General features: G+C 41.3%; 1 non-coding gene across 1 annotated transcript; it reads right to left on the minus strand.

The window, feature by feature from the left end:
* Nucleotides 1-8168: 8168 nt before the first annotated feature.
* On the minus strand, nt 8169-8332 carry LOC113621345 (U1 spliceosomal RNA). The gene has a single exon (XR_003433134.1). It is a non-coding gene; the product is annotated as a U1 spliceosomal RNA (small nuclear RNA).
* Nucleotides 8333-10257: the final 1925 nt, after the last annotated feature.

Genomic DNA, 10257 nt, shown 5'->3' on the forward strand with positions numbered 1-10257 from the left:
CTCAACTTCTTTGGCCCCGAGGCGCCAGCCGGCAGTTAAAAACACTTTCTACCCCTTTAGACACACTTTTTCTTTACTTAGTACAACAGAGTCTCCTAGCTGTTTACCAAAAATTTGTTTCCTTTTCTTCTTGGCCTAACGGCTAGGCTACATTTCCAGTCTCTTGCTGTTAAGTGAGTCCTAGTGACTAAATTCTAGTCAATAGAATGTGAGTGGAAGTGACATATGCCATTTTTGAGGCAAAGCTTTAAGTGGGTAGGTCCTTCCATGCTCTCTCTCTTTTTTTTAAATAGATCTGAGTGTGATGGCTTATTTGCCACGTACTAAAACTTTATTAGTTTATTCAATCATTTTTAGTCTGTTTCCTTGATTATAAAAGGAAAAACAATTAACTTCAACTCCATAGTGTTGTGAGATTGAGATAATACATGTGTGGCAGGCTGAATAATGCCAACCACCTTCCACCCCCAAGATGTCCACATCCTAATCTTTATAACCTGTGAATACGTTGCCTTGCATGGAAAAAGGGACTTTCCAAAACAGATTAAGTTAAGGACCTGGAGGTAGGTTGTTTATTGGGGTGGAGCCAATGTAATCACAAAGAGGAAATAGGAGAATTGGAGAGAAAAAAGCAAAGTGAAAAGGGAAGCAAAGATTGGAAGATGCTATGGTGTTGTCTTTGAATACAGTATGGGGCCATGAGCAAGGAATCCAGGTGGCCTCTAGAAGCTGGACAAGGCGAGGAGATGGATTCTCCACTACATCCTCCAGAAGGAGCTCAGCCCTGCCAATCAACCATGACTTTAGGGCCTCTGATCTCCAGAACTGTAAAATAATATAGTTGTGGGTTTTTTTAAAACATCTTTATTGGAGTATAATTGCTTTACAATGTTATGTTAGTTTCTGCTGTATAACAAAGTGAATCAGCTATACATATACATATATCCCCATATCTCTTCCCTCTTGCGTCTCCCTCCCACCCTCCCTATCACACCCCTCTAGGTGGGCACAAAGCAGTGAGCTGATCTCCCTGTGCTATGCAGCTGCTTCCCACTAGCTATCTATTTTACATTTGGTAGTGTATGTATGTCCATGCCACTCTCTCACTTCGCCCCAGCTTACCCCTCCCCCTCCCTGTGTCCTCAAGTCCATTCTCTACATCTGCATCTTTATTCGTGTCCTGCCCCTAGGTTCATCAGAACCAAGTTTTTTTAGATTCCATACATATGTGTTAGCATATGGTATTTGTTTTTCTCTTTCTGACTTACTTCACTCTGTATGACAGACTCTAGGTCCATCCACCTTACTACAAATAACTCAGTTTCATTTCTTTTTATGGCTGAGTAATATTCCATTGTATATATGTGCCACATCTTCTTTATCCATTCATCTGTTGATGGACACTTAGGTTGCTTCTGTGTCCTGGCTATTATAATAGTGCTGCAATGAGCACTGTGGTACATGTCTCTTTTTGAATAATGGTTTTCTCAGGGTATATGCCCAGTAGTGGGATTGCTGGGTCATATGGTAGTTCTATTTGTAGTTTTTTAAGGAACTTCCATACTGTTCTCCATACTGGCTGCAACAATTTACATTCCCACCAACAGTGCAAGAGGGTTCCCTTTTCTCCACACCCTCTCCAGCATTTATTGTTTGTAGAATTTTTGATGATGGCCATTCTGACCAGTGTGAGGTGATACCTCATTGTAGTTTTAATTTGCATTTCTCTAATGATTAGTGATGTTGAGCATCCTTTCATGCGTTTGTTGGCAGTCTATATCTTCTTTGGAGAAATGTCTATTTAGGTCTTCTGCCCATTTTTGGATTGGGTTGTTTGTTTTTTAGATATTGAGTTGCATGGGCTGCTTGTATATTTTGGAGATTAATCCTTTGTCAGTTGCTGCATTTGCAAATATTTTCTCCCATTCTGAGGGTTGTCTTTTTGTCTTTTTTATGGTTTCCTTTGCTGTCATGCTCTCTTTTTTTCCAGTCTATTGAGTGAATGAAGATGATAGCAAAGCTTTAAGGGATAGTGGATCTGTGAGATTAAAATAATATGAAGAACCTGGGTCCTCAAATGATCACTGTGGCAGAGACCCAACCATAAACTAGGGACATTGACCCCAGACTGGTATATAAATGAGAAATAAAACTCTACAGTGTTTGAATCACTTATTTTTAGAAGTATTTGTCACAGCCATGTAGCTTATTATCTTACCACTAATTGAAGTGGTGTAATGTCATAATCAAAGTCTAAAATATATGGTAATGGCTTAGTATTTGGTTGTCAGGTGGTGAGAAAATAGAGCTGCCTGAGACCAGAAATCCCTGGTGCTAAAAGAAAATGCTTGATAAAACTATTGCCTGTAGCAATTGGAAGGCAGAAGAAATACCTTTGGAGCTTGTATCTCTAGATGAAGAATTTGGAAGAGCCAGATATTAGTGTGTGTAGGTTGATCCTGGGTATAATTGCAAAGAAAAGAAAGGGAACAGAGAGAGGGTCCAGATAGAGGGAGTTTCATAGCAAAGAGTTACTTACTTCTGGACCCCAAATGGCAGGAAGTAACAGAAAGATGTTAAATAACAAAAGATCTGGGCTTCCCTGGTGGCGCAGTGGTTGAGAGTCCGCCTGCCGATGCAGGGAACATGGGTTCGTGCCCCGGTCAGGGAAGATCCCACAGGCCGCGGAGCGGCTGGGCCCATGAGCCATGGCCTCTGAGCCTGTGCGTCCGGAGCCTGTGCTCCGCAATGGGAGAGGCCACAACAGTGAGAGGCCCACGTACTGCAAAAAAAACCCCATAATAATAATAATAACAAAAGACCCCAGAGATTTCTTAATTAACTAGAAGGACTTGGATTTGTAGCAGAATTCAGATTGTGTTGCCTTCTTAATCATGGCTATTGCTTGCGATAACCTCCAGTGAGCCAACAGTAAATTGAGAGGAAGAAAGAGGTAGAAGGCGAGAAAATGAATAAAGCAGGATTTAAAAACTCCTTTAGGGAAGAACTTTGGATTTGGTTATTGGCCCTTAGAACTGGCTAAAATCAAATAGATCCTAAAACGCATATTTAGGATCCAATCAAGGAGCTTCCTCCACTACCAGGTCGAGGATTTTGTCACTCCTAGAGACTGGAGGCTGCTAGTTTACCGTTCTTCTCTGTCTTGAATGGAGGACATTTGTTGCAAGTTGCCTGTCCTTGTTTCACTGTTGTATACTGAGTATATTGTATGTGTGTGTATGACGTATATCGAGTGTATTGTATGTGTGTATATGAGTGTGGGGGGGAGACGTGTGGGGTCAGATGACTTATGTCTTAACTTGCTGCATCACAGGGAGCCACATCAGGTCCAGATCTGAAGAACAGGACTGCATATGAGCCAGGAGGTGGGATTTTGAGCTGGATGTGGCCGGCGGGTGAAGCTTTGGGTTGCCGTGCAAAGGGGATGCATGTGTTTTATATTTGGAAGACCTATGATGGTAGTTGTGTAAAGCTATTACATTTACTTGCCAAGCATCATTTTTTGTTTTTACTGCAGGAATAAATATCTCCTGCTGCTGTGATGATTAATCAGTTGGCCCTGTATTCCCCCCTGCAGAGGTGTATCATGACCCGACTACCCATCAGAATATGTCATCATCCTGGACCCAGTGGCTGATTCACGGTCAAGCACCTTTCCCAAACAAGGCCAATCATGTCCTTAATTAGGGCTTTATATGAATACAGAGAGAGAGGTTTTCTTCTTTTGTGATATCCAGTGTTAAGAAAAATGTAGCGTGGAGTTGGGGAGAGCCATCTTTACTGTCAAATAAAATGGGCCTACAGAGAACAAAGCCCAAACAGTGGCAGACAGAGGTGACAGATGCAGTGAGACAGACAGAGTCCCAATGCTGTTATCTGGACACAGTCATGTCTGAAATTAGAGTCACCCTTTGGACTTCCTGGTTTGGATAACAAATAAATTCCCTCTTTGCCTTGACTAGTTCAGATGGGGTTTCATGACTAGCAGTAGAGCACATCTTGAACTGACTTAGTATTGGGGTTGGATCTAGAAATCTGGTCTTCTGATCCCAATTCAGGGCTCTTTTCTTCATCCCGTGATAGTTTATGAAATAGTTGTCACTTAAAAATAATACAATACAAATTATGAAATGTGGGGGCAAAGACACTAGCCAGGCATCAGACCAATATTTGCAGAGAAATGAGAACAGCTCTCTCCTAGATGGGTGGAATTGTATGACCCTGGGAAGTTAATGGAAACTCTAACTACAGGGATGGTACTAGGGTACTAGGGTACTAGGGTACTAGAGTACTAGGGTACGAAGGTACTAGCTTCTTGCTGAACCTCATGGATAAGTTTGGTTAAAATCTTATGAAGATGTTTGTAGGTTAGCTAAGAAGCATGAAGTCAGTCAGGCAGGGCAGTGGGAGGACCCTGTCCTGAGACTGATATAGTTGCCACGGTTTAGATTCTATACCCAAGCTGCCCAAGTTCAATGGCAACTCCTCCATTTGCCAGATATTTGAATTTGGGGAAATCAATTAATCTTTCTAAGACTCAGTTTCCTCATACATAAAATAGTACATTCCTCATTGGGTTGTAGTAAAGATTAAAAAGATATACTCCATGTAAAGCACTTAGCTCAGTTTTTGGCACATAGTAAGAACTCAGTTTGTATTTCTTTTTATTAGTAGTAGGATCATTTTTGCTATTGGCTAGCGCAAACAATTGGCTATGCCAGTTGGGGTTCCAAGAACCTCAGCAGAGAGAAAGACAGAGCTACTGAAGCCCAAGGTGGATGAGAGAGGGCAGGGATGTCAGTCTGTGCAGGTCTGTGAAGGGAGAGACAAGATGAAGGGGGATTGGAGCAAAGCTGGCCTGTGAGAGGAGTCCGGATTAGGCAGGAACCTGGTTGGGAGCAGCGTGGGGAGAGTGTGGCCTCAGTGAGAGCACCGCTGCACAGCATCCAGGGTGCAGATGAGATCGTCAACCAGGCCCTCTCCTCGGCAGGTTACCTCTTGAAGGGAGATCTGAACAAGACCCTCCTGTGGCTGCCTGCCACGCCTGGGAGCATTTTCCTGTGAGGACTCCCTCCCTCTCAGCATCTCCAAGACACTTTAGCAACCAAGGCAAACAGGCAGCAACAGGGGTAGAGCCAGCCCTATTTCTTATCTTTCTGACCATTTCTTACCACCTCCCTAGCTGAAGCCAATATAAATCATCTTTATGCCCTTTTAATTTAATAATATAATAATTATTGTTGTTGTTATCTGCCTCCTAGTTGATTTTTCTGCCTCCAACTTGGACCCTTTTTAGTCTATTCTCAGTAAAGATCTAGAGCTATCCTTTGGACATAAGTTAGATGATGATGTCCTCTAATCAAAACCCTGAAATAGCTTCCATTTCACTCGGAAAAGTCCTCAAGCTGGCCTGAGCCTGGTTCTGTCTGACCTCTCATTACCCTACGCCCTCCTCCCGTACTCCCTCGTCCCCTGCCCACCCAGTTACGGCCACCTTCGCTTCTGCGCTATTCCTTGACCAAGCCAGGCAAACACTGAGGCCAGACTGCTTGCTTCTCCCTCCGCCTGAAATGCAGCTTCCCTCGCTCACCTCCCTCAGGACTTTGCTGAACTGCCACCTTTCAGTGAAGCTTCCCCAGATGACCTGATCTAAACTTGCAACTTCTCAGTCTCCAGAAAATCTTTTCTAGCCTTATTTTTCTCCATAGCACTTACCGCCATCAAACGTACAGTATCTTTTTACTTATTTTGCCTAATGTCTATTTTTCCTACTAGAATAGGTAAGCTCTATAGGGACAGGGATTTGGGTCTATTTTGTCCACTGCTGTGATTTTTGTTGAACGAATGAATAAATTCTGTGAAGAGCAGCAGAAGGGATGGATGTGGAAACCTGGGTCTCTCCTGGTGAAAGGAATAAGCACAGGGTTTGGAGTCAGTGAGGCTCGTTTGGGTCTAGCTCTAACACTTAACTAATTGTTGGACTTTGGAAAAGTCATTTAACCTTTGTGCACCCCAGGTTCCACATCTGTGGGATATATCTAGCTAATTGTGAAAGCCAATGACTGTAAGATGACAGACAGCACAGTTACTTTTCTTATTATTTCTACGGCCTGAAAGACAGTGGCATGTCTTTCACACTAAGGCATGGAAGTCATTTAGGATTCCTCCAGTGACATGTGACACTTTGGATTGGTTATCGTTAATCAAAGGCTGGGTCCTCATCCTAGCCCTATACTCATTCACTCCGCCCCTTAAGCAAGGATCTGGACCTTAGTTTCTTCATTTGTAAAAGGAGATGGTGATATTCACCACACCTAGCTTGGAATTTGGAAGGACGAGGATGCAACGAAATAGTTTGTGAAATCCCTTTGAAAACAGGAAACGTCTACACAAACACATATGGTTCATGGTGGTTGGTGACAAGGCTTCATGTGTCCGATCTAGACTCCCCAGTTGGAGTGACAGAGGACCTGAGAAGAGGAATCTTTACTGACAAAGTTTCCGCACCCTCATCTCTGTCAACCCAGCACCACCTCCAACTCAACCATACGGTAGGCTCTCCTTTGGTGCTTCCTGGTTGTTTGAGAAGCACAGACTTCGTCTCTCCTTTGAATTTTCTTTTTTTCAATCTTTAGAAAATCTGTTAGACCTACCCTAATCTGGCGAGCCCTTGTATTCATGACTGGGCTACCCTCTGATAATTTTTAAGTGGATACATTACGAAGGAGTAATCAGGATCATGGAAAATCTTGCTTGAACTAATGCTATCTTGAGTTAGGTTTTCATGTTAGTCAGTGAATTCACACATAGTTATAAAAAAGAATGTACTCTTCCATTCCTTTATTTACAAGCTATGCAGTTTTATGGCTCTGATTAACTTTTGGATGCTTCTACCTTTGTTTGTAAAAAAGGCTATCCCTCTCACCATCACAGCTTGCTGTCCCAAATGGACATAAACAGGGCACTGTCATGTGTACATGAAAAAAAGATGACCTACATAGACGATGTTACAGTAGGGTATTAAAAGTACAATTTCAGCCATTTCTCCCAATTAAGGCGAACTCATCTGTGATTTCAGCTTCCCATTTGAAATAAAAGTCTGGCGGTAATTGGAGCACAGAGCTATTCACCACTACTTCAATCTGGAAATAATTGTCTTTGTTCAATTAGGAATCTGCATTTTCATGCCAATCTTCACAGATTATTTTGAATGGAGAATGCACTCTGATTAAGAGCTATCCCTCTTGGAAGGAAAAAAAAGCAGGTCCCCATCCTCTTGTTGGATTTAACATTTTTTCTCCTAGCAGACTGAGAAGGATATCACACCAAGATTTTCTAGACTTATTTAATATGATAAAAATCTCCTACAGAATTCATATTTAGTTTTTTTTTTAATTTCAAGACCTCCTTGAGATGATTCTCTAGAGTTGGGCTTGACAAGGTATCAACTTGTCTGAGTTCTTCAGTTAATTTGTCATATTATAATGACCAGGTTTTCCGCAGAGCAATATCTGACCACCATTTATTTTTGCCATTTATAGAACCACTTACTCTCTTAGGTGCTTTTTAAATACAGAATCATATATAACTCATAAAAAACCTTGAAAATTAAGGATTGTTATCCCCATTTAATAGATGAGGACAATAAAGTTCAGAGAGTTTATGTGATTTTTTTTTCCCAAGGTAACTCAGTGACTTATTGGTAAAACCAAGAGTCAGCTGCAGGTCTGGCTGGCTTTAAAACCTCTAGCACTTTTTTCTGATTAATTTAATACAGCCAAAGGAAAATAGTAAGAAGCATTCCTGTTAAAATGATAAGATTCTAATAGATAGAACTATGAAAATGCCAACACAGCATATGTCTTTGCTATAAACCATCCTGCTCCAATAATTTTGAAAGCACCTATATCTAGCAGTTCTGGATGAAAATAAAAGGTCCACAATTATGAAAACATATTAGCACAATGACAACTTTCTTAAACACTGTGAGTTACTATCCATATCATTACATAATTTAATCCTTTCTCCAAGATGGATTCCTTTAGAAACTAGAACATGCCTTCTCCATCTTGGGATCCCTTCAACCAAACACAGTTATTAAGTGAGAAAATGAATGAATCACTCTCTCTTCCTTTTTTTCTTCTTTACGGGGGAAAGCGCGAACGCAGTCCCGCACTACCACAAATTCTGCAGTCGAGTTTACCACGTTTGGGGATATTGCAGGGTTCAGCACATCCGGAGTGCAATGAATAAGTCTCGCCCAGGGAAAACCACCTTCGTGATCACGGTATCTCCTCTGCCAGGTAAGTATTGAATCATTCTCTTGATAACCCCAGGAGGTAGGCAGGATATATGGAATACATATATTACAGATATATTTTGTGTGTGTGTTTAACATATACATACAAGTCAAAAAACCCCATAAGAAGTAGAACTCTGGCCAAAACCTTTCATTATCCCCTTTAGAAACATTATACAGGTATTGTAAATGTCCACCTTTGAAGCAAAGTAATTCCTTCTCTTTAATAATACTCTGGTAAACATACCCATGAGTGTTCCCCATTCTTCTCTGTCTTTGACCATGCCATTTCATAACGACAAGAAGAAGAAAAGACTTATTTAAGCACCTGGATGGAAAGCGATAGCTAATCCAATTTTTCTTTTTGAAAATATAGAGTTAGTATTTGTGAGAGTTTGGGTCAAATGGGACTGGTGAGCACAGGGGGCAATCACTTCTACATTTCGTGCTGAATATGGTTCTGGCTGTGGAGTGTTTGGGGCTGTGGGTTGGTGGGAGGAATGTAGCATGTTCTGTTTTTATCAGTCTGCTCCATAGGCTACGGCAGTGTGGAGATTACTTTCCAATAATTCCTGGAAGCAATATTCCCCCACCTTCACAGGAACTTGCCATCTGGCTCTGAGGGCCAGAGATAATTCAGCTTCTAAATGAGCTCAGCTTCAGGTCCTCCTGAGCAAAAATTGATAAATGAGTGAGATTACACTGTTTTATGGCAGTGTCAATAACACACCAGCATTTGGTCACTCAGGGGCCTTCAGAAAAGAAAGTAAAGCTTTTATTGAATTAACCTATCTCAAATTCAAGTGCATTATTTAAGGGCTTTGGGGAAGGAGTTGCCAAGCTTTATGAAGGCTACATAGAAAAACTAAAAATACGTTTGCATTTTTATGCATTCTACATAGTATGTAGATCTTTTGTATGCAAACGTTGGTCTCATAAGGTAAAATGCCAGAGTGAATTTTGGCCTTGTATACTCTAAAATGAATAATTTTACCCATGAAAATTTTCTTCCCGGGAAAAATGGTGGCTAAGGCTGAAAATTTTCTAAGCTGCCTGGATAATAAGCTTTGTGACTTGAGAAAACGTAGGTGTAGCCATCAAGCAAAGAGAAGATACAAAGCTGTGACATGAGCAATTTAGACCAGAAGACAAAACTCTGAGAAAAAGAGATCCCTTTCCTCCTGCTCTAATTACCTTAACCAGTTGTCAAAATTGGTAAAAATTGATCAGATAATACCTTAAGTCTCCATTTGGTTTTGACCATGTGGGCATAACTATCTTGGGATGGTCGTTTCGTATAAAGAGCATGAGGGTGAAGATAATTACAATTTGATGAGAAGAGAATGAGATACTTGGAATGCAAAGTATTCAGCATGGCCCGATTTCCCAGGGTCCCCTGAGATTATGTGTAGCAATGATAAGATGACATAATTAAATTAAATGGCATGGCAATAAGAAAGTAAGCCCACAGACTCTGTCTCTCGGGAGAATGTCAGCTCAAACAGTCTTTTAAGATGTCTTATTAAAAAGAGGGTGGATAAACTGGAGTTATCTCAGCTTGGGGAAATAAAACATAGTTTTCTTGGGAAAACAGAATTTTCTTCTCTGGAGGAAGCACTGGGAGAAGAAAACCTCAGAGCACAGAGTGTTTATCTCTGAAATTTAAAAAAATGCAGAATTTGATAGGTGGAAAGTGAAGGGGCAATGGTCAACATGTTTTGGGAGTGCATTTCCCTATAGAAGTCTCTTTTCTATCACTCTCTTCCCTGCCAGGCAAAACTAAGTGACCATGCTTGTACCGTGTCCTACCCCCTGATTGGACCAAGATGGATACTTGCATTGGTGTCAGGAAGTCTATTGGGTGGCCTATAGCCAATCAAATTCTCACTCTTGAGAGAACTAACATCACACCGAGCTGGAGCAGAGTCAGTTCTGAC

Source organism: Aethalodelphis obliquidens, unplaced genomic scaffold, assembly GCF_003676395.1.
Source record: "Aethalodelphis obliquidens isolate GAN/ISIS:26980383/991018 unplaced genomic scaffold, ASM367639v1 scaffold8, whole genome shotgun sequence".
NCBI classification, from domain to species: Eukaryota; Metazoa; Chordata; class Mammalia; order Artiodactyla; family Delphinidae; genus Aethalodelphis; species Aethalodelphis obliquidens.